The 25,717-nt window shown below is 47.0% G+C and overlaps 1 protein-coding gene across 1 annotated transcript in view; it reads right to left on the reverse strand.

Annotated features, from left to right (window-relative positions):
* Window positions 1–25,717, reverse strand: part of SYT16 (synaptotagmin 16) — a 109,011-nt gene that overhangs the window by 73,551 nt on the left and 9,743 nt on the right. The window lies entirely within an intron of this gene.

Consider the following 25,717-nt stretch of genomic DNA (forward strand, 5'->3'; position numbering starts at 1 on the left):
AGGACCCAAATTGGTACCAAGTATGCTGAATAAGGTTCAATAGAATCATAGAATCATAGAGTTGGAAGAGACCACAAGGGCCATCGAGTCCAACCCCCTGCCAAGCAGGAAACACCATCAGAGCACTCCTGACATATAGTTGTCAAGCCTCTGCTTAAAGACCTCCAAAGAAGGAGACTCCACCACACTCCTTGGCAGCAAATTCCACTGTCGAACAGCTCTTACTGTCAGGAAGTTCTTCCTAATGTTTAGGTGGAATCTTCTTTCTTGTAGTTTGGATCCATTGCTCCGTGTCCGCTTCTCTGGAGCAGCAGAAAACAACCTTTCTCCCTCCTCTATGTGACATCCTTTTATATATTATATCTGGCAGGCAATATGATCTCAAGACCTAAACTTCAGCATTTATTTACCTCATAAAATTTATACACCGCTTTTTTGTAAACAACCACAACAACCTCAAAGCGGTTTACAACAAATGCAATGGTAAAATCAAGGAAGATTTACAACCCTACTTTAAAGCATACCAAATTTTAAATACTAAAAGAGATTAAAATGACCTCAATTATGTTCCAGAGATAGTGCCTAAAGCCAAAATTGTGAATAGTTAAATCATATTGGGTTCAACGGTGGGTGGGAGTGCAACAACAACAACAACAAAAATCCTGAGCCCCCCCCCCCCGTCCCCTTTGATGTGATTTGATATTTTTTTGCCAAAGCTGAATGTTCCCAAGTAAAATGTGAGTAAGTTGTGTGTTACCTGTGTGTATAATAATGAGTTCGACTTTAAGAAAAGCAGTGCACAAAAAGCTCAGTCATAAGGTGGGTCTTCCATGACACAAGGAGCTGTTGGGCGATTAGCAAAGCTTGACTGGTCTGGAACCATCAAATCCCTTGTCTAAATCCATTTAAAACAGATCCCCCCTCCATTCCCTGCTCAAAGAACTCCTCACAGATACTGAGACATGAGAGAGGGAGGCGGGGAAGCTGTGGCCCTACAGATGCCATTGGACGACAACTCCCGTCATCCTATGCCACTGGCCACGTTGGCTCGGAGGCCAAAGACATAGCCCCCATCGTTCACTCCACCCCCATCGTTCTGCCCGGACACTGAGGTCCAGCTCCGAGGGCCTTCTGGCAGTTCCCTCACTGCGAGAGGCCAAGCTACAGGGAACCAGGCAGAGGGCCTTCTCGGTAGTGGCGCCCGCTCTGTGGAACGCCCTCCCATCAGATGTCAAAGCGATAAACAACTACCTGACATTCAGAAGACATCTGAAGGCTGTCAGGGAACTTCAGGGAAGTTTTTAATATGTGACATTTTTAGTGTATTTTTCATCTTTGTTGGAAGCCGCCCAGAGTGGCTGGGGAAACCCAGCCAGATGGGAGGGTTCAAATAATAAATTATTATTATTATTATTATTATTATTATTATTATTATTATTATTATTGCCCCTCCATCACAACCTTTGGCAAAAGACATAACACATCTCCTGTGGAACTCTAGCAGGCAGATTGGAGCATAGGTGCATAATTCACTGGGCCTTATGAAAGCCAGTGTGGTGTAGTGGTTAAGAGCGGTAGTCACGTAATCTGGGGAACCGGGTTCTATTCCCCGCTCCTCCACATGCAGCTGCTGGGTGACCTTGGGCCAGTCACACTTCTCTGAAGTTTCTCAGCCCCACTCACCTCACAGAGTGTTTGTTGTGGGAGAGGAAGGGAAAGGAGAATGTTAGCCGCTTTGAGACTCCTGAAGGGGAGTGAAAGGCGGGATATCAAATCCAAACTCTTCTTCTTCTCTTCTTATCTGCTCAGTACTTCCCCGAGTGCATCTGTGCGCCCGAGGCATCCTGCAAGTTGCGTTTTCAGTGGTGTTACGGTACACCATGGACAAAACGTTCCAAAGTAAATCAAAAAGTGCCTGGCTCTTTGAGGGCAGAGCTATGTGGCTCTCGGCCTCACAACATGAGATTTATTCATTGCTGCACGCAGTTAGATTTTTAACAGTTAGATTTTTAACAGGCTGGATTTCTTCTGCTCCCACAAGCCCTTTCAAAAGCACGCACACAGAGGGCCCCTGGCACATTTGCTTTTAGGGAACTTCTGAGAGTTTTCTTACATTTCAGGCCACAGTATTCACCTCTTGTTTAGTTGATTAGTGATGTCTGACTCTTCGTGACCCCATGGGCCAGAGCACGCCAGGCACTCCTGTCTTCCACTGCCTCCCAGAGTTTCGTCAACTTCATGTTGGTCACTTCTATAACACTGTCCAACCATCTTGTCCTCTGCCGTCCCCTTCTCCTTGTGCCCTCAATCTCACCCAACACCAGAGGGTTTTTTTTCCAGAGAGTCTTCTTTTCTCATGAGGAGGCCAAAGTATTTGAGCCTCAACTTCAGGATCTGTCCTTCCAATGAGCACCTCTTGCTGGACCACAAACCAGATGAAAAAGAAAAATTGCCCCTCAGCTGCCCCGCCCTGCTCTATCCTGTTGTTTTGCCAGAACAAAGATGGCGGCCCTACACGACACAATTGCTCCCACAGGAGGCAGCGATGGCCGCCAACCTAGATGGCTTCAAAAAAGGGATTTGGCCAATTCATGGAGCAGAGAGCTATCAATGGCTACTAGACCTGATGGCTATGTTCTCGTGTTCATGATGTAGTACAACAACATATGGAGGCCACAGCTTCCCTGCACACTCTGGTTTTTGTTTTTATTCAAACATTTTTGCTCTGCAAAGTGTGATTATGCTCTCATTAAGGCCTCGTATCTGGGTGATTTGGAAACTGCAACTAATCCAGTCTAGGAGTCATTTTGAACTCACAGCTGTCCATGGAGGCACAGGTTAATTCTGTGTCCAGGGCAGCTGTCGACCAGCTCCATCTGGTACGCAGGCTGAGACCCTACCTGCCCGCGGACTGTCTCGCCAGAGTGGTGCATGCTCTGGTTATCTCCCGCTTGGACTACTGCAATGCACTCTATGTGGGGCTACCTTTGAAGGTGAGCCAGTAAACTACAACTAATCCAGAATGCGGCAGCTAGACTGGTGACTGGGGGCGGCTGCCGAGATCACATAACACCGGTCCTGAAAGACCTACATTGGCTCCCAGTACGTTTCTGAGCACAATACAAAGTGTTGGTGCTGACCTCTAAAGCCCTAAATGGCCTCGGTCCAGTATACCTGAAGGAGCGTCTCCACCCCCACCGTTCTGCCCGGACACTGAGGTCCAGCGCCGAGGGCCTTCTGGCAGTTCCCTCACTGCGAGAAGCCAAGTTACAGGGAACCAGACAGAGGCCTTCTCAGTAATGGCACCTGCCCTGTGGAACGCCCTCCCACCAGATATCAAAGAGAACAACAACTACCAGACTTTTAGAAGACATCTGAAGGCAGCCCTCTTTAGGGAAGCTTTTAATGTTTGATGCATTACTGTATTTTAATATTTTGTTGAAAGCCACCCAGAGTTGTTGTTGTTGTTGCTGAGAATGTGGCAGCTAGACTGGTGGCTGGAAGTGGCTGCCGGGGCCATATAACACCAGCCCTAAAGAATCTTCACAGGCTCCCAGTACGTCGCCAGCACAATTCAAAGTGTTTGTGCTGACCTTTGAAGCCCTCAACAGCCTTGGACTCGGACAGGGCTATCACAAATTCTATGACTCTATACAGTGGTACCTCGGTTTACAAACACTTCAGGTGACAAAAACTTCGGGTTACGGACTTCGCTAACCCGGAAGTAGTACCTCGAGTTAAGAACTTTGCCTCAGGGTGAGAACAGCGGCGGCATGGTGGCAGCGGGAGGCCCCATTAGCTAAAATAGTATAGTTTCAGGTTAAGAACAGACCTCCGGAACGAATTAAGTTCTTAACCTGAGGTACCACTGTATATGACTTGCTTGCAGGTTGGTTGGGTTTTTTAAAACCTTGCATGTTCACCGAGAGATCTGGCTGGTTTTCAAATTTCTAAAAGCGAGGAGAGATAGAAACGCAGCGGTTTACACGGCACACCTGCTTCTGCTGGAGAGAAGCCAGGCTGAGCCTTCGATACCTTTCAGAAGAAGGAACAGGAAATCAATCCACTAGATGTCCATTTAATCTCGCAGGGACACCTTGGCAACGGACCTTTTTATAGGGCTCTTCAAGGAGGGCGTGTTTGCCGTTCCTGCGCGAATCGCCGGCACATGCCGTGAACCCGTGGAACTATAACCACTCCGTTGAAAGGGAAGCAAGGAAACAGCGTTGCCAGGGTAACCGCCCCCTCTGCGATTCTCCGGTGGAAAGATGTTTGGTTGGGTTTTATTTTATTTTTTAATGACAGAAACGGCGCAAAGGTTTCTGAGAGGATCGTTGCCACAGGGAAGGAGTTCTGAAGAGGAATTAGCAGCTTGACATTTCACAGGAGCAAAGAATAGAAGCTGGTTTTTTATTGTATTTTTTTTACTTTTTGCGGTTTAGTTAATGGTTGACAAGTCAGAGTTGAGTAAAGAAGCCACAAATGTACTAGGTTTCACCTAGCCCTGCTAGAAGCACCGTAGCGGAAGTGGAAATCAAAATGTTTAAGCACAGCCCTGTGCAAGCGTTTTGCTGTTCCTAACCTGCTAGATGAAGACTTCCAAGAGTCCTCAAGCCTGCTTATCTGGAAGTCACATTAGTGGAAGTCGACTGTTTCTCCCTAGCTATTTTTCTCCCTGTTATGAGAATTATAAGGTCTAAGATATAAAATAAATGTACATAAATGTACCAGGCAAACACATACATAAATATATAAACCACATGTCTGAGACAGTACAGTGGTACCTCGGGTTAAGAACTTAATTCATTCCGGAGGTCCGTTCTTAACCTGAAACTGTTCTCAACCTGAAGCACCACTTTAGCTAATGGGGCCTCCTGCTGCCACTGCGCTGCCGCCACACAATTTCTGTTCTCACCCTGAATAATAATAATAATAATTTATTATTTGTACCCTGCCCATCTGGCTGGGTTTCCCCAGCCACTCTGGGCGGCTTCCAACAAAGATGAAAAATACACTAAAATATCATACATTAAAAACTTCCCTGAACAGGGCTGCCTTCAGATGTCTTCTCAATGTCAGGTAGTTGTTTATTGCTTTGACATCTGATGGGAGGGCGTTCTTAACCCAAGATACTATTTCTGGGTTAGCAGAGTCTGTAACCTGAAGCGTATGTAACCCGAGGTACCACTGTACAGGAAAGCAGTCCTAAAGCCATTTTGACTCTTTCAGTGACCTCAAATATTCCTCTGCAGTTTGGATGGAAATGGGAAAATTAATAATAATAATAATAATAATAATAATAATAATAATAATAATAATATATTATTATTATTATTATTTATACCCCGCCCATCTGGATGGGCTTCCCCAGCCACTCTGGGCGGCTTCCAACAAAATATTAAAATACAGTAATGCATCAAACATTAAAAGCTTCCCTAAAAGCCTCCCCATTGTCTCTGTGCTCACAAATCCTGCCTTAAGGGCACATTTGTGTAGGAATAGGGTGAGCCTGTGACCTGGACTCAGGAATTAAGTATTTACCATCACAAAAGAATGGCCAGGCTGTCCAGGTAAACCCATGAAAAGTTTTCCTGCCAGACAGGATTCTGCTGTAGATGTATGTATGATGTTTTGGGGGGTGGTCTTGAGCTACAGGTGGCAATTTCAAAAGTCTATATAAGGGCTTGTAGATGCTTGTATGCGTTACTGTGTGTTTACATTTGATGGCTGGTAACTGAATTCTAGAGAGTTCTCATGTGATTGGCTAATGTCGGGAGATATCTCGTGAAGGAGAGACTCCATTTTATGTGCAGCAAGATGACTGCGTGTTAGAATCCACTGTGAACACTGCTAAGTTGAATCGAGTGTGGGAGCGCTTCTTCTTTGCTTGGAAGAAAGAGAGCTAAGCTGCAGAAGGTGAAAGCGGGAATTCCCATAGGAGCTGCAAGGCATAACCTTAACAGTAATACAGAGGGCTGAAAGCACTGAGCTCTGGAAAGGGAGGAAAATACAGTTGTTTGGAAGTTAGAAGAAGAGACTAAGCCCAGGCTTGGAGAAGCATGCAACTGAAAATGTTATGTTTCGATACATCTATAAGTTTCTGCAAGTAAAGTTTTGAATGTTAAAAGTCTGGATATTAGCTTAATTTCCAAAGAAGGGTGTCTGCGTTTTTTTCCTTGTTACCTTTATGCTGAACACACTGCACTGTATCAATGGAAAAGATTAGAAGAAAGTGGATTTTGTGAGCACCTGTGGCCACTAAGCCTGGAAGGGTAAACATTCCCCCCATCTATTATGCAATGGCCTGAGACCTCAGAGCCCATGCTGCATTCTATCATGTTTCATACAAACATTAATCTCACATAGATACCTATCTGGACGGCTTAGGTTGACTTGCATTTTAAATTTACAATGGATGTACTGATGGTTATTTGGGGGTACTGGTGTCATTTGGGGGCTTTCTTTTGTTTTTCTCTCCTTCGCATTTTCTCCTCTTTCTGGTTTTTTCCCTTCTTTGTTAAGTTTGCCAGGAATCTTTTTTTTAAAGGGATTGTCACCAGCGCCGAGGTGAAATGGCGTGACTTTCGTAAATGTTTTATATTGCTCAACAAAATGCCCCCCCCACACACACACACCTTTTAAGAGAGCTAGGAATAGCGGGGTATGAATATTCGCAACAAGTCTCCCGGTATTTCACTGAGAGCATGTCCTCTGGCCTCAACCCTGGAAAGGTTTGTGACATCGCTGTGCAGCCAAGCTGAGGAGCAGGTGAGGGAGCATAGCTGTCAACCGTCCCTTATTTGGCAGGAAACTCCCTTATCCCAGTGTTGTGTCCCGCTGCTGTCCCTTATTGATGATGTCCCTTAAATTTCCCAGGTTTCAAAGGAAGCAGCTCCTCTCCCTCCCTCCCTGCCGGCCAGGAAGGAGGGAGGCTCCAACTGTGTTGCTTGGCTGCATTGCTCACCCAATAAGGAGTCTAAGAACGACTGGGGGGTGGAGCTTGCATGCCTTGTGCCAATCAAATCGGCCACGTTGCCTGGGGACTCGCCTTCGCTCAGCGCTTCCCAGCAGAGAGGTGACGGTGGTTTCCCTTGCTGCATCCCCTTTGCCGGGTTGCTGCGCTGTGGGAACCACCGCTTGAGGCTTCGTTTGGCTGCTGGCTGGGCTTTCTGCCTTTGGCTCAGAGGAGCTCAGAAGGTGAAAATACCTGTGCTCTGAAAATCCCTTATTTTGGCTGCTGGTCCCTTATTTTGGCTGCTGGTCCCTTATTTTCAAATCTGTAAGTTGACAGCTATGCCTCTGAGGGAGTTTGGTATTTTCGGGCTTGGAGAAGAGAAAGCTGAGAGGTATCTGAAGCTGTCACACGGAAGACGCAAAAAGATGCGGCTTTGGAGGGTAAGACCTGAACCAGTGGACTCAAATCGCAAATCCATTGCTCCGTGTCCGCTTCTCTGGAGCAGCAGAAAACAACCTTTCTCCCTCCTCTATGTGACATCCTTTTATATATTTGAACATGGCTATCATATCACCCCTTAACCTCCTCTTCTCCAGGCTAAACATGCCCAGCTCCCTTAGCCGTTCCTCATAAGGCATCGTTTCCAGGCCTTTGACCATTTTGGTTGCCCTCCTCTGGACACGTTCCAGTTTGTCAGTGTCCTTCTTGAACTGTTGTGCCCAGAACTGGACACAGTACTCCAGGTGAGGTCTGACCAGAGCAGAATACAGTGGCACTATTACTTCCCTTGATCTAGATGCTATACTCCTATTGATGCAGCCCAGAATTGCATTGGCTTTTTTAGCTGCCGCGTCACACTGTTGGCTCATGTCAAGTTTGTGGTCAACCAAGACTCCTAGATCCTTTTCACATGTACTGCTCTCAAGCCACGTGTCACCCTCCGTTGAACCCTCCGTTGCTGAATGAGACTTCATGAGGCATTGCCCACATACTTTGGGGGATATAGGAACGTGCAGTCCAATGGGTAGTCCAAAGGCCATTTTAAAGAGTTGTTTTCTTAGAAGATGCTTCTGCTGGTTTAATAAATGCCCTGATGGGGCAAAATAGACAGCATGAGCAGATAGCATCATAGAACCGTAGAATTGGATGGGCCTCCAAAGGTCATCCAGTCCAGCCCCCTGCAATGCGGGTAGCAAGCGAGCAGCTGCCTAAATAAAAACGATGAAAGGAAAATGAGATTCCAAGGCAAAGAAGAGCTTCAGACCCCCCCCCTGCTCTCATCCACAACTCAGATCAGCTGATACTTTCATAAGCGATCAATGGAAATTGTGGGTGAGTCACGCCAAGCCTATTAAGCCCTAAATCGCGCATTCATTTTTAATGCTCAAGTATGTGCTTTAATGAGTGCAGAAGAATCTTCCCCCTGCTTCCAGCTAATCACCACCATTCACATAAGGGCTGTCTCCCCTTGCTTTAAATGCCGTGGGTGGCGCTGTGGGTTAAACCACAGAGCCTAGGACTTGCCGATCAGAAGGTCGGCAGTTCGAATCCCTGCAATGGGGTGAGCTCCCATTGCTTGGTCCCTGCTCCTGCCAACCTAGCAGTTCGAAAGCACGTCAAAGTGCAAGTAAACAGGCCCCGCTCCGGCAGGAAGGTAAACGGCATTTCCGTGCGCTGCTCTGGTTCGCCAGAAGCGGCTTAGTCATGCTGGCCACATGACCCGGAAGCTGTACACCGGCTCCTTCGTCCAATAAAGCGAGATGAGCTCCGCAACCCCAGAGTCGGTCACGACTGGACCTAATGGTCAGGGGTCCCTTTACCTTTACCTTTACCTTTACTTTAAATTGTGGCATCCAGAACTGGACACAGAACTGACCAAGGCAGAATAGAGCAATAGACTATGACTTCCTTTGATCTGGTCACTAGACTTCTGCTGATGCAGCCTAGAATGGCATTAGCCTTTTTTGCTGCTGCATCACATTGATATCTAGGAAACACGATGACCTTATACATACATAATAGACAATCTTTATAGAATTCCTTCAAACCATAACAAGTACAAAATGAAATCTGTAGTCTCAAAGTCTCCGAAAATCTTTAAATGAAGCGAGGTAGAATTCTACGAAACAGTAGTCAATATCCGGAATCACTGTTCAGTGTTGGACATCATATTTGCTGAATACACAAAGCTTCACAGCTTGTCTTTCATCGTACAAGGTTTCTGATTTCTGTGAGACAGAGTTGTTCCGCCTGGCCTTTGGCTTGGAATCAATTTGATCCCCTCCCCCTCTTTCCTTTTTCCTTCTGAGATGGAACTCCTATTTGGGGACTTGCCTGGCTTTTTCTGGCCCACGTAGGACCAGTCTGGATAGTTGGCCTTGGTGAAGATTTGACGTTTTCATCCCCAAAAAGTTTTTGATTTGAGTTTCTACTGAAATGAGGCTGCATTTTAATGTCGTACTTTAATCTTGTGTTTAAGTTGTATTTTAATCAATTGTTTTTATACCTAGTGTTAGCCGCCCTGAGCCCGGTCTGGGCTGGGGAGGGCAGGGTATAAATAAAATTTATTATTATTATATTATTAATAATATTTTATTTTATTTTTTTTATACGCATTGTGTTTTACTGTATTGCCATTTCAATTCACGGAATCGTAGAACTGTAGAGTTGACTTGAACCACCGGCCTTCTGGCTGACAGCCACGCGCACTGAACGATTCTGCCACAGATTTCAAATTGCGATGCGATAAAATGCAAGAGAGGATGCTAAAGGAGCTGTTACAGCTGCAATTTTTAAAAAGACCTTGAGCCCCCCCCCCCCCCACTTCCTGTAGCTCTGGGGCAAAGAGCTCCCCACCCTTTCTCTTAAACCTTCAGCGAGCATTAGGCTGTGGAGTCAATTTAATGTTGTGCTTGGGGCTTTCCAGAGCTGCAGTCAGACGGTTTTCTTTTCCAACAACGCAAAGTGGTTGTTTTGCCGCTTCCAATCAATGCAAAGATGCTTATGCTGGGAACGTAAAGCCTTTTGCTGCTGCAGAGGGAGACAATTGCTCTCAGCAAGGAATTCGCCCAATTGCCTGCATCGTGGGATTATTCATTTACTCTTCAATATCCTTGCAATTTACGGGAAGGGCCAGGCAGCCTTGACCAGACAGGCTGCTACGCCGTAACCTCCAAATGCATCAAGGAAGGAGGTCTAGGGTCCCTAGAGGACCAGGAATAAAGTGCCTCGGTTCCTGCTGACTGCCTTCCAAATCTGTTCAGTACAAAACAGTACCGTATAGAGAGTCTAATATCAAAATCACCCACCGTTCTGGTTTCAGAAGGCTCGGAAAAGAAGGACTGCATCCCCCTCTAGTGGCACGATTGTGTAACTTGCCGGAGTTTAAAAAAATCTAAATTCTGCCATTCAGGGATTATTCATTACTATTAAATAAAATGAAATTAATTTTATTTATACCCCACCCTCCCCAGCCAGAGCCGGGCTCAGGGCAGCTAATGACAGTAAAAATTACAGTAAAAACATAATAGGGGGAAAACCCCAATTTAAAATACAGGTTAAAATGCAATTTAAAATACAGCCTCATTTTAAAAGTAGCAAAACCATAAGGGGAGGGAAACATATTATTATTACTACTACTACTATTATTATTATTATTATTATTATTATTATTATTATTATTATTATCTGCATTTTTGCACTTAGATAAATCTCAGAGCAACTTACAACATAAAAAAACAGAACTAAGAAAGGTCCTATTTTCAGATGTAGCAGCAACAAGTAACAGAATCGAAAACATAATTTAAAGGAGCAAGCCCTACCCACCCTGCTTAAAGGATGAGCTCCAAAGGCCAGTGTCATAACTACCATAAAATCATAGAATTTGTAGAGTTGGAAGGGACCGCGAGGGTCATCTAGTCCAGCCCCCTGCTAGTTAAACCCTGGGATTAAGGGTCTCATGCTCTCCCGACCGAGCTATTCAAGCTGCTCTTCTCAATTAAAAACTGAAAGCCTGGGGGGAAATAAAGATGAGCCTAAAAACAAGAGATTCCAGGTGTGTTTCCTTGTTAAGAGCGTTTCAAAAACTGGGAGCCACCACTGATAAGGCCTCTTCTCGTGTCTGCACCCCACTTATAGACGGCATGCAATTTAGGGCCTCGGATGGTGAATACAGTGATTGGGTCAGTTTCTGTGGGGAGAGGCAGTCTTTGGCTATGCTGAGCCACAGAAAACTTTGAGCTGAGCACTTTGAATTGAACACAGAAACTAGCTGGTTAATTTTTGGCTTTCCAGACGCACATGTGTAGTCGGGGGGCAGCTGCCCCCCCCCCATCAAGCCAATAAATAAAAATACTTAACTAAAAGTAGAACAAATCAGAATATTTGAAACTGAAACGCTCGCTGAGGTCACTCGGACGATGTTGCAAAAAGCTTTCAGCAAATCCAAGGAAACTTAGAATCATAGAATCATAACTTGCTTTAGTTTAGATTATTTTATTAAAAAAAACAAGATGGAAAAAGGCGTGTTCTTTGTAATTTTGCAAAATATACTCGATAACCGCATGAAAGGCACTCCCTGGCGTTCATGTTTTATTGAGCTTCCTAGTTTTCAAATAAGTTCCATATAGTTAAAGCTATGGTTTTCCCAGTAATGATGTATGGAAGTGAGAGCTGTACCATAAAGAAGGCTGATCGCCGAAGAATTGATGCTTTTGAATTATGGTCTGGAGGAGACTCTTGAGAGTCCCATGGACTGCAAGAAGATCAGACCTCTCCATTCTGAAGGAAATCAGCCCTGAGTGCTCACTGGAAGGAGAGATCCTGAAGCTGAGACTCCAATACTTTGGCCACCTCATGAGAAGAGAAGACTCCCTGGAAAAGACCCTGATGTTGGGAAAGATGGAGGGCACAAGGAGAAGGGGACGACAGAGGACAAGATGGTTGGATAGTGTTCTCGAAGCTAGCAGCTTGAGTTTGACCAAACTGCGGGAGGCAGTGGAAGACAGGAGTGCCTGGTGTGCTCTGGTTCATGGGGTCACGAAGAGTCAGACACGACTAAACGACTAAACAACAACAACAAAGTTTTCAGATGGCTGAGGATTTTGACGGATTCTTTTTCGGAGCGCTAACTGTTGCGGAGAAACTTTGTTCCAAATCTGCTAGAGAGAGCCAGACAGAGGATGATAGGTGCTTGCCCTGCTCCCCAACACCATTACATAAATCCTGACTACTTCCATGCCCAGACGCTGCTGGGCTCTTCTCTGGGCGAAACATACTCAGCTCCCACAACCATTCCTTATACATTTCGGCTTTCAAGTCTCTCCATCACCTGGGCTGCATCATCTGGGCACACATTCCAGGCTGCCTGACCTCTCAGAAGCTGCAGGTGCCCTGGAGATTAAGAACCTGCCTTCCATCACATGCTCGCAATCAGTGGCGTAGCGTGGGTTGTCAGCACCCGGGGCAAGGCAAGTAATTTGCGCCCCCTAACCCGGGGCAAGGCAAGTAATTTGCGCCCCTCCCCGCTGCACTGTCCCTCCCCCAGATAGTCCCTCGCTCTCTCTCCGCACCGCACCACACGCCTGGCACCCTCCCCTCCACAGTGGGCGGCAACCCGGCGGCTCGGATCGGATTCGCACAGCCAGCACTGCAGTGAGAGAGAGTGAGTGAGCCAGGTAGGGGCAGAGAGCTGCGAGTGCGAGTGCCCCCCCCCCAGATGTTGCGCCCGGTGCGGCCGGCCCCCCTGCACCCCCACGCTACGCCACTGCTCGCAATTGCAATCTTGCAACCCTCCCAACAGGAGGGCAAACAAACTGATACTTGCGAGGTTCTTTTTATTCCAAAAAAACTGGCTCGCGCTAGAATTGAATGGATTAAGGATGAAGGACAAAAATAATTTCTACTCAACAGAGACAGATGGGTGCGGGGTTTCAAAATCTGTTCTCTTTGCACACAGAAGGGCGGTGTTGGGATCTGAAAAGCCCCGTGCAGCGGGTGTTGAATACTCACAGATAGCTAGGGGTTGCAATTTGATTCCATTTGCATTTATTTTATTTTATTTGAAATTATTTTTATTTGATTTTACAAGTGTAGTATGATAACCATTCAAAATACATATCCATAGTTAGAGATTTCTCATAATCTCCCTACTTCCCCTCCATGGGTCCTATTGCCAGCCTTACCTACTGCATATTATTTCATAATCCATACTTTATATCTCTCCATGTTGTCCATAGTCTCTGCTACATTACTAGTGTGATTGGAACCCTGCTAATGTTTTCATCTGCTTACAGCGGTCTCCTAGATAAATTATAAATTTTCCCCGTTCTTTATTAAAAGCTTTTGTCATCTTGGTTCCTGAGCTTTCCGGTCAGTTTTGCCATTTCGGTGTACTCCAACAGCTTGATTTGCTATTCCTCTCTGGTAGTGACTCCGATAGGGTTTTTAAATAGTGTTTTTTTATATCTGTGTAGATCCAGCCCTGGACTAATAACATCCTTGCGGCTGTTGTCGCCAATTCCATTTGCATCTGTCAAATGCAGACTTTTTGAAATGATGTGCAAACCTTACCTCAACCATCCTTTGAAATCTTCAAGGATGATGCTTACTTTTTTCCCTAAACTAAAATGTGTCCGCTGGTTTTCCTGCTAACATATTTGAAACCTGCTTTTGCAAACTGAGTTCAGTCTCCGGTTGCATCAGGTCACTCACAGCCCTCAACTGGGGCAAATTAAGGCCTCACCTCTACCAAGAAGAGAAGAAGAAGAGTTTGGATTTGATATCTCGCCTTTCACTCCCTTTTTAAGGAGTCTCAAAGCGGCTAACATTCTCCTTTCCCTTCCTCCCCCACAACAAACACTCTGTGAGGTGAGTGGGGCTGAGAGACTTCAAAGAAGTGTGACTGGCCCAAGGTCACCCAGCAGCTGCATGTGGAGGAGCGGAGACGCGAACCCGGTTCCCCAGATTACGAGACTACCGCTCTTAACCACTACATCACACTGGCTCTCTGATCCAGCTGATGGAACTCATAGCACTAGCGAAACATCATAGCTTGCTTTGCTTCTAAGTAAACATGGTTCGGATTGCACCGCTCATTTGCATACCACACTATGAAAAAAATAAAGGCTATAAATATCAGAAGCTGCTGGAGCGGACAAATGTGAAATAATTACAGCTACCAAAGTCACAAATTTGTAATTTTGCCAACTATTTCCTAAGTCAATTCATTTTGAAGGCACGTCCCCCAAATCGCTACAGCAGAAAACAATTCCAGAGAACAAGCTGTCCTCCCCTTGCTCAAAAATTTGATTACTATACAATGCAAAAACTGCAATTAGAGAGGAGCAGACTCCAACCGGAAAGACAAAAGGAAAACCCAAACCTTATTAAAACATTTGACTCCTTGCTGTCAAAAATGCTAACCCCCCCTGCTGAGGCAGCCCAATAATTAAGACACAATGTAGCTCAGGGGTTTTAATCAGTTGTTAAGTATTCCACATACAACTCACATACAAAATTCAATCTGCAGTGCTTTTCAGCTTTTTATCATTATCATCAAAGATGGAGGGAGAGACAGAAAAAGAAAGAGAGATTCCTTGTTAGAAAACAGTGCATTTAACTCAGCTCTAGAAGGATATCCAGAGAGTTCACTAGCATTGCTCTGGTCAGACCTCACCTGGAGTACTGTGTCCAGTTCTGGGCACCACAGTTCAAGAAGGACACTGACAAACTGGACCGTGTCCAGAGGAGGGCAACCAAAATGGTCAAAGGCCTGGAAACGATGCCTTATGAGGAACGGCTAAGGGAGCTGGGCATATTTAGCCTGGAGAAGAGGAGGTTAAGGGGTGATATGATAGCCATGTTCAAATATATAAAAGGATGTCACATAGGGGAGGGAGAAAGGTTGTTTTCTGCTGCTCCAGAGAAGCGGACACGGAGCAATGGAAAGAAAGAAAGAAGATTCCACCTAAACATTAGGAAGAACTTCCTGACAGTAAGAGCTGTTCAACAGTGGAATTTGCTGCCAAGGAGTGTGGTGGAGTCTCCTTCTTTGGAGGTCTTTAAGCAGAGGCTTGACAACCATATGTCAGGAGTGCTCTGCTGGTGTTTCCTGCTTGGCAGGGGGTTGGACTCGATGGCCCTTGTGGTCTCTTCCAGCTCTATGATTCTATGATTCTATGATTGCAGTGCTGACCCAGGTGAACTTGGGGCACAATCCACCGAGTGGTTCTCTGCACAAGCCACAAGTGCTAATGCTACAAATGCATCTTTTAGAATGAGGCACACTGAAGACTTCTCTGGTCCAGAGGGCCTATCCAGACACAGGATTTGGTTACATCTGTTCCAAAATTTGTTACAGCTGTTTCACGGCTTTAGATCGTTTTTGGAATTTTCAAATTGTGCTTCTGTTGCTATTTTCAGTTGTGTTACAGAAGTGTTTGCTTCCCTGGGTTCCTCTTTGGAAGGAAAGGTGGGATGTAAATATTAATTAAAAAAATTGTCCAGTAGCATCTTAGAGACCAACTAAGTTTGTTCCGGGTATAAGCTTTCGTGTGCATGCACACTTCTTGATACACTTTTTGATATTTAATATTTTTATTTATTTATTTCGACTGCGTCCGACCAACACCGCTACCTACCCGAATCATTAATTAATAAATCACTCAATTAATGGGGTGTCAGGGGAGGGGCAGTGCCTTTGGTGGGGGATACATCGTGCTCCTTCTGAGGTATTTTGTCCATCCTGCACTCAGCTCTCACCTGTGGCTCCTGGAAGCTGTCAGCATGCGACATTTCCCTGGCAAACGGCTTTGACTGGTCGACTAAGTCAGGTGAGGGGTCTCAATCATAGCTGTCAACTTTTCCCTTTTTTAAGGGACATTCCCATATTCTGTTTTGGTTTTTTTAAAATAATATTTACTCCATTTTTCACAAATACAGAAAAAAATTGAAAAAGATAAAATACAGTAAAATAAGGGGAAAAAACAAAAATTAAAATTAAAAATACATAAAAACACCACCCCTCCACCCCACCAACAAGAAAAGAAACAAAGTACAAAAACATTTAAAGAAGAAAACACACCATTTTTCAGAAAAGAAACAAAATACAAAAACATTTAAAGAAGAAAACACACCATTTTTCAGAGTTCCATCCTTCGATAACTTATTTCCTCGACCTCCTCCCACCTCCCTTTTTATATTCCAATTATTAATTAATTCAGCAAGTTCTTTCCATCTTTCACTGCTTACTCGCTTATTTATCTTAATCCATTTAAACCTTATCCTCCCATCAACATCTAGAAAGTTATCCAAACTCCAATCTAATAAACAGAAAAGAGAAAAACCTTAAATCTTATACCCTTAAATCCTAATATCTCAAATCCTTATCATATTTCCACTAAAGTCAAATAAATTCATTCCACCATCTCCCAACATTCCTTAATTATACAATATTATACTAAATGCTGTTTTTAAAAATTCCCAATTTTCCCCCACCATCTCTTCCCCCTGGTTTCGGATTCTATCAGTCTTTTCTGCTAATTTTATGAGTCTTTTCTGTCAGTTCCATTAATTCCATCAACCCGGTGCTCTTATGTCCGATATGTCCATATTCTGAATAGGATTCCTCACAAGAAAAGGGTAAAGTTGACAGCTATGGTCTCAGTCAGCTGATGGGTCTCAAACCTGCAGTGAGTATCGACTTTCCCTGCATGCAAGGCAGGCTCCGCTGAATTGAGCGAATGAGGCCAATGTTGGGCCCAATGGTCAAGAAGGTGTTTTCTGCATGGGCTGTAGAGGGAAGTGAGGGGCAGGTGGGGCTCGTCCACCTGGGAAGGTAGTTCATCTAGGAGAACAAAAACTGGTCCTAAACCTCAGCTGCCATGTGGGACAGGAGAAGAAAAGCCTCCGGAGTCAACCCTACAGGAGGGGTCAGCAAATCTTTTCAGCAGGGAGCTGGCCCACTGTCCCTCAGACCTTGTGGGGGGTGGGACTATATTTTGAAAAAATAAATACAGTCACACCTTGGGTTGAAGTTGCTTCAGGTTGAGCGCTTTCGGGTTGCACTCCGCAGCGACCCGGAAGTAATGGAACGCATTACTTCCAGGTTTCGTTTTGCTGTTCGCGCATGCGCAGACGGTCAAAACGACGTCATGTGCATGCGTGGAATCGCAACCCGCGCACGTGCAGATGCGTGGGCGCAGGTTGCGTTCGCTTCAGGATGCGAACGGGGCTCCGGAACGGATCCCGTTCGTATCTAGAGGTACCACTGTAAATGAATTCCTATGCCCCACAAATAACCCAGAGATGCATTTTAAATAAAAGCACACATTCTACTCATGGAAAAACAAGCTGATTCCCAGACCATCTGCGGGCTGGATTTAGAAGGCGATTGGGCCGCATCCGGCCCCCGGGCCTTAGTTTGCCTATCCATGCCCTACACCAGGCTTCCTCAACCTCGGCCCTCCAGATGTTTTGAGACTACAATTCCCATCATCCCTGACCACTGGTCCTGCTAGCTAGGGATCGTGGGAGTTGTAGGCCAAAAACATCTGGAGGGTCGAGGTTAAGGAAGCCTGCCCTACACAAATCCAGAGTGGAGTCTCTAAGGTGGTCGGCTGACGCCTTGTACGCCTCCTTCCGGCAACTCCTGCAGCCAAACTGGTGCCAAACATCTTGCTCTGCTTTTGCGATGGCCTGGGAATCTGATTCAGAGGCTGAACCTGAGGAATCCCAGCCTGCAGAGGAGTCTCCGCCTCCAGGGCCGGCTGAGCTTGAATCTGAAGGGTCTGCACCTATGCCGGAGCAGACACCAGATGTATCCACTCTGGCTCCGGAGGTGATTGAGGACCCATTGCCTGCAGGTGCTCCTCTCCCAGCCCTGTCGGGAAGGTGAAGCTGCCCCTGGGTCCAGTAACCCTCCAGCCTCTCCTGAGCTGCAGAGGCTCAGGGCAGAGAGGCGGAGGGAACTAAGTTCTCACAGGAGGAGTGCTCGCCTTAAGGCCAGGAGAGGTGAGTCACCTGTGGGCTGGGACCGCCCTAGGCCCCAGAGGAGATAAAGGCCAGTCAGCCCAGTCCCAGGTTGCGGGAGCAACATCGCTGGAAACCTGTTCCTGCCGGCACCTTGACCTGCTCTCCTGAGTTCCTGACCACGCCCAACGCCTCGCTTTGGACCTCGCTTCGCCCCTGACGGACAGCCTCAGTACCCTTGACCTAGGACCGGACTTAGACCACGCCGCACGGTAACTCCCCCCGGGACCAGCACAAAGGCAGTCGGCTGACGCCTCCTTCCAGCAACCCCTGCAGCCAAACTGGTGCCAAACATCTAGCTCTGCTTTCCTTTGGACCACATGAGGGAGGTGATGCCCAGGCCTGCGGTTTGACTTCACCTCCGGAAGCACGCTCCATTTGTCTCACAAGGCAGACAGGTGCCAACAGAAATATGGCGAGAACAGGGCTGCAGGGCTGAAATCCTAATTATGCATGCTGGAAAGTCCCTCCTGTTGCAACAGAACAGAACTTACTTACAGATCAGCATGGCACGGGCTGGGTCGTAAAACAATCTGAAGCTTGATTCATGCAGCTCTCCGGCTACACTTGAGATAATGCTCCATTAGGCAGCTTTGAGAATGGTGAGAATGTTCAATAATTCAAGTCCTGGCCTAATTTGCCCACAGCTCTGATAAAAGCTGTGCATATCCGGTGCCTTTTGGGGTTTTGCCATATGTGCATTCATCTTCCCTTAGGGACCTGCTCTAGCCAGTCTGAAGCGAAAAAATAAAAAGGCAAGAGAGGTTTTCAAAGCGCCACAGAGCAAAGGATGAGAAAGCCGGAACATTCCACAGGTACACTTGGCATTCTCTTTCCTAACCCAAGGTGGATTATACTTCCTGTGCCCTCCTAATTTCTAGCCACCAACATCGACATTTTTGATGCCAAGTTCTTTTTATCTGTGAGGCAACAAAAATGACATCAGAACAGCCTGATATTGTTCAGCATCCTCTTGCATGTCGAGGTCCCCAAGCCACCCCTCAAATAACTCACAACACACACATAAATTTTGTTTAAGGTTTTTGGTATAATTTTGGCCACAACTTTATTGAAATACATAAATGTGAGTGGTTGTTTAGGCATTGGTTAAGACTATCTGTCTCCCTGCCAGGGGACAGAACTGACTTCCGGGCACCACCGAAAGCCAGTAAGGGAAAACAATATTGGGGAGAAATGGAGCTGAGGCACAGGCCCTCACTTCTCCCCGCATGCTCCCCAGGGCTTGCCGGCCCTAGCCCCATTCCAGGGATTCGGACGAAAAGATGGCAAGCCCCTGGATTCCTTTAACAGAATTCCCTTTCCACAGCAGCCTTGGAGGGGCAGGCCCAGCCAATCCTAACCCCTCCTCCAACCAATTGATAACCAATGCCTAACCACAACCTTACAAGTTGTGAGGATTTGCTACGCAGTAGGCAAAAACCAAATGGCACCAGCCAATCAGCCAGATGGACAAAATTCCTACCAGGCCCCTGCCTCAACGGCAGACGACCCCATGACAGGTATAGCAAGGTCAACGCAAAACCCATAAAATTAAGGCGGGTGGGTGGGTGATCCGTTGCACGCAGCAAAAGAGAAAGCTCCAAGTTGCGTTCACAGGATTTAAAACATCTGATCCCTCCCACCGAATTGCAACATAGGATTTACCCCAGCAAGCCAGCCATCCAATCGCTGCCACAGGCTTCCTTAGTAATCCTGCCTGGCAACAGGTGGAGCCCACCGCAACACGCGCTCTCCATGAGGGAAAACATGCTTTCTCATGCTTTCTCACAGTGGCCAGCCACACTGGAAATCCCACAACCGGGAACCAGGCACAAGAGCCCTCTCTCCTCCTGCAATTTCCAGCAACTGGTATTCAGAAGCATTTTCTGCCTCCAGTAGTGGGGGTAGATAGTGTCACTTGCCACGTCTCCACTCAGGAACGGGTGGCCAGTCCCTCCCACGAACTTGGCAGGATGCACGCTGGAACTGTTGACACCGGACCGAGCTGTTCGCCTTGCAGTGACGCCCTGGACCTTTGTCCCTCAACCGCGGGGAACGTGCTTTCCCGGCCAATGCACTAAGAAATGTAGCCTTTCTAGGCCCTTTTAACCATGGGTAGGAAAGCGTTGTCCCCGGAGAGAGATGAAAAGAGTCAGACGACACCAAGGGGGTTAATGAGGAGATTTCACCCCTCCCATATCCAAGAATCTCCTGAGGAGTCTGCTGATTCTGCAGAGAGGAGGAGGCGTGTTCTGCTCTCTACTTATTCTGCTCCAGCACCACATCAAAGAGTCAGTGAGTCAGTCAGTCAGTCAGTGTGTCGGAGAGAGAGAGTGTTAGAGAGAGATTGTGTGTTTAGATAAGGTTGCTGCTAATAGCAGCTGCAGACACTCAGTGCGGTTCAGCATTCTTTATGCTTAGGCTCACTTAGCTCTGTATATAGTTGTATAATAGTTGTAGTTATAGAATAAAGAGAATATTCTACAGAGCTGCTCTCCGAGTTGTTTATATACTCTGCTGGACTCTGCTATACTCTGCTGTACGACGACTGTCTTCTTGTTGGAGTGAATCTGGTGCTCACAACTCTAAGCTGTGAGTCCACAGCACTTTGACCTGTTCCTGTGCTGAAGGTGGTCTCTGGAAGTGCTACCCAGCTCGCCTAGCCCAGTCGGGGCTGAAGTGGATGAGTCCAGTTAGTGGCAGTGGCTCAAGGGCGATGCTGACATTTAAATCCAGAGAAAGAGCTTTATTCTGCCATTCCCGGGGGGGGGGGGGAGAGGAGCAAGTGTGATAGATTCACAAAACAAGCACGAGTTCACAGCCATTTGCACAGAGTATATATTCCCCTTCCAGTTCCCTCCCCTTTCTCCTCCTCCTAAAGATTCCTGCCCCATGTGTTTCCTGAGCATGAACAGAAAGCTCCTGTCTTGGGACTCCTTTGGACCCTTCCCAGGAAAGGGGGTGAGAAACCAAGGGGGTCGAGGAGCCTTGCAGTTCAGCATGTTCAAGATGTTTCTTTTCTCTGCAATCTGGTTAGCAAGGCCAACTAGCCTGAGAAACAAAAGACTTGTTCTCTACCTTTGTTACATAGAAGGATGCTGAGACAAAAGCTTTTAGCCTTAGAGGGGGAAAAAACTTTGAGAAGTGCAGTTTGAAAAGTGCTTGAGGCCTGGCTGGGGGGGGCGGGTTCACAAACAGTTTTTAGGGTAACCTAACTGACTGTCCCCCCGCAATAGAATGTAGCCCTCATTTGTTCAAAATGATTGATCAGCCAAGAACAAAACCTTGGCTTCATGTCCCGGTTTGTTCAGCAGAAACAAACCATGAACGCTGGTTCGCCTGGCATGAAAAGCCAGGGTTGGTTGCCACCAGCTTGAGGAACGGAGAAGTGAAACAGGGACCGTTTGACAGCATGCTACCCACACACAGTAAACCATGTGTCAGATGGCTGTTGCGGTTGCTCGAGAGTAACCAGGCAGGACTCCAACCTGTCTTTTACAGGCTTTATTTTGGTGCAAACTATTTACAGTGCAGGGGACGCGGGTGGCGCTGTGGGTTAAACCACAGAGCCTAGGACTTGCCGATCAGAAGGTCGGCAGTTCGAATCCCCACAACAGGGTGAGCTCCCGTTGTTTGGTCCCTGCTCCTGCCAACCTAGCAGTTCGAAAGCACGTCAAAGTGCAAGTAGATAAATAGGTACCGCTCCGGCGGGAAGGTAAACGGCGTTTCCGTGCGCTGCTCTGGTTCGCCAGAAGCGGCTTACTCATGCTGGCCACATGACCCGGAAGCTGTACGCTGGCTCCCTCGGCCAGTAAAGCAAGATGAGCACCACAGCCCCAGAGTCGGCCACGACTGGACCTAATGGTCAGGGATCCCTTTACCTTTACTATTTACAGTGCAGAGCGTCGTAAGTTCATGTCTGGCTCAATCGCTAGCAGAATCCGGGAGTGGTCTTTTTTTGTACCTCCCCCAGCATAAAAGTTTCATTACCCCCAACCGTCTCCGCCCCTCTCTGCGCCTCAGACTACTGTGCAGTATAGGCGATGGCAAGGGCATTCTTCCCTCCTCTCCAGCTTGCTCAGGAGGGGTGTTAAGGCTCCCACTAGCATCCTCTGGTCCTTGCACCTCTTCTGTACTGGAGGTGGGGCTTTCCTGCTCCCCGGAAGAGGAACTGCTTTGCAAGATGTTCGGAGGCTCCCTGTAACACAACTGTCCTTCTATTTCTCGCCTCTGAGCCGATGGCAGTTCCCTGACACCATGGTTGACATTTGCCCACCCAGTGCCTTCCAGATGTTTTGGACGACACAGGAGTTGTAGTGCAAAACATATGGAGGGCACTCGGTGGGCAAAATCTGGCTTACGGTGACATGCCAACATAGCCAAGGTCAACAGGACACCACTGTGGCATTCTAAAGAAATAATGTGCCACCTTTATTATAAAGCCAGCGCCATTTGTTCAATCCTTAAAAAAACAAAAAAGCCATCTGCTTATATGAAATCCCCAGCATTTGCAGGGTCCATACAACCTTTTCCCAAAACTCACAATATAATAATAATAATAAATTTTATTTATACCCCGCCCTCCCCAGCCAAAGCTGGGCTCAGGGCGGCTAACAACAATCAATGAGTTGTTGAATGAGTTTCTAAAGCAGCGTTTCTCAAATCTGGGTCCCTGGCTGATGTTGGACTACAACACCCATCATCCCCGTCCGCTGTTTCTGCCAGCTAGGGATGATGGGAGTTGTAGTCCAACGATGTCTGGGGACCTGAGTTTGAGAAACGCTGCTCTAAAGGATCACATCTGAATGTGGCGGACGGATGTTGCGGGTTAAACGTGAGAGCCCCCCCCCCCCAAGATCCACATGCCAGACTCTCTTCCAGTCCTGTCTGCATATTGGGCAATATTTCTCCTAGGCCCGTCTCTGAGACGTCGCAAATTCAGATCATGCCACCTGAAATGTTGTACTCAAAAAACCTGTGGCAGCTACAGTGTGTCACAGCATGCAGAGGGCTGCAGAAGATGAAAACAAGACATAATTGCACAGCCTGCCACCTTCATAAGCAGAATGTTTCTCATTCATGCAACATTTGGATGGTACACCAGAAGGACCTAAATTGGCAACAGAAGTTGTCTCTTGCATATTTGCATATATATTCATCCAAGGCCCTGAAAGCAGAACAATTCCTGTAACTATGCAACCACAGGCTGAGCCAAAATAGAGGAACAAAGCCATTTCAATATTTTAATTTCAGCAGAAGTAAATATCCCTCACTATTTCACTGGATGGGAGGCGGGTGGCGCTGTGGGTAAAAGCCTCAGCGCCTAGGGCTTGACGATCGAAAGGTCGGCAGTTCGAATCCCCGCGGCGGGGTGCGCTCCCGCTGTTCGGTCCCAGCGCCTGCCAACCTAGCAGTTCGAAAGCACTCCCGGGTGCAAGTAGATAAATAGGGACCGCTTACTAGCGGGAAGGTAAAAGGCGTTCCGTGTGCGGCTCTGGCTCGCCAGAGCAGCGATGTCACGCTGGCCACGTGACCCGGAAGTGTCTCCGGACAGCGCTGGCCCCCGGCCTCTTGAGTGAGATGGGCGCACAACCCTAGAGTCTGTCAAGACTGGCCCGTACGGGCAGGGGTACCTTTACCTTTACCTATTTCACTGGATAGCCTCACAAAACAACTCTCTGAGGTTCCACCTTGTGGGGGCATTTTATCCTAAGAGTGGCTTCCCCACATCCCATCACAGCTCAGCCTTACGATCAGCGCTCTTGAATCTTGGGTCTCCGGAGATTTGTCAGACTACAACACCCATCATCCCCGACGACTGGCTAAGCTGACTCAGGAAGATGGGAGTTGTAGTCCGACAACACCCAAGCCCCCAAACCCATTTGTAGCACGTGAAACCCAGTGCAAACCAACAACCAGTAATGCTGGATTTTAAGCACATATCAAGAGATTTCCATTCAAATCTCTGCTAAAAGATACAATTAAGTAGGTGGCTTTTAGGCAAGTCACTTCCCGCCCACGTCCCTCCACCTCAATTCAACATTTCTAAGATGGAGCAATAGTCTTATAGGATCTCTATAGTCACAGCAGGTGCTATAACTCTCCATCGATTTGACTTCATCCCCGAAGACACATTCTTCCATTGTCTGCTGAGATTGACAGATGCCAACCAGGGTGGGTGGGCAGTGAGTCTGGATATTTTTTTTTTTTTTTTTGGCTAGCCTCACTTTTTTTCTTTTATTTATTTATTTATTTAGGGTTTTCTGGTTTTACAGAAGTAAGTGTAATGCCTCGTTGTTGTTTTTCCATGTAACATTTTTACAAATCCATTTCATTTGTTGAGGCATTAGGGGGAGAAGAAAATAAAAAAGAAAAAGGGGGGTGGAGAGAGGGGAAATGGATATTATAAGCAAAATCTCCCCAAAGCTCATGCTTTTATCTGCAAAATGGGATTATGCAGAAAACCCTGATAAAGAGCTCAAAGCAGACTCTTTGTTAAGTTACGCCTCTAGCTAAATTTACGCCGGAAGAATATGCTGTGGACTGGTTGCCCCAGAAAACAACTAGCCAAAGAACTTTCCAGATGTTGGCTAAAGGGGGCAGGCCTCTCCATCCCCACTTCCCAGCTGGATTGGGAGTATAAATTGTTGTTGTTGTTGTTTAGTCGTGTCTGACTCTTCGTGACCCCCGGACCAGAGCACGCCAGGCACTCCTGTCTTCCACTGCCTCCCGCAGTTTGGTCAAACTCATGCTGGTAGCTTCGAGAACACTGTCCAACCGTCCCGTCCTCTGTCATCCCCTTCTCCTTGTGCCCTCCATCTTTCCCAACATCAGGGTCTTTTCCAGGGAGTCTTCTCTTCTCATGAGGTGGCCAAAGTCTTGGAGCCTCAGCTTCACAATCTGTCCTTCCAGTGAGCACTCAGGGCTGATTTCCTTAAGAATGGATAGGTTGGATCTTCTTGCAGTCCATGGGACTCTCAAGAGTCTCCTCCAGCACCAGAATTCAAAAGCATCAATTCTTTGGCGATCAGCCTTCTTTATGGTCCAGCTCTCACTTCCATACATCACTACTGGGACACCATAGCTTTAACTATATGGACCTTTGTTGGCAAGGTGATGTCTCTGCTTTTTAGAATGCTGTCTAGGTTTGTCTAGGGAGTATAAATAGCAATGCAGAAAGCTGACAAACCCTGTAAGCTCAATTCTGTCTGCACTAACTGGCAGCAGCTCTCCAGAGTTCAGACAGAGGACATCCCAGCCTTTTACCTGGAGATGCTGGGGATGGAACCAAGGGCTATTTACATGCTGAGCAAATGCTCTCCTACTGAGCTGCGGCTCTTCATTACACCTGTGGACAATCCTGCCCTGGACTGGTCTCCAAAGAGAAGCAGAGGGTCAACTTGCTCTTTACGCTGAATGTGATTTTCTGGCTTTTGTGGAGAGCAGGACGCGGGTGGCGCTGTGTGTTAAACCACAGAGCCTAGGACTTGCAGATCAGAAGGTCGCGGTTCGAATCCCCATGATGGGGGGGTCCTGTTGCTCGGTCCCAGCTCCTGCCAACCTAGCAGTTTGAAAGCACGTCAAAGTGCAAGTAGATAAATAGGTACCTCTCCGGCGGGAAGGTAAACGGCGTTTCCGTGCGCTGCTCTGGTTCACCAGAAGCGGCTTAGTCATGCTGGCCACATGACCCGGAAGCTGTACGCTGGCTCCCTCGGCCAATAAAGCAAGATGAGC

Source organism: Podarcis tiliguerta, assembly GCF_965153285.1.
Source record: "Podarcis tiliguerta genome assembly, chromosome: 1".
Classification (NCBI taxonomy): domain Eukaryota; kingdom Metazoa; phylum Chordata; class Lepidosauria; order Squamata; family Lacertidae; genus Podarcis; species Podarcis tiliguerta.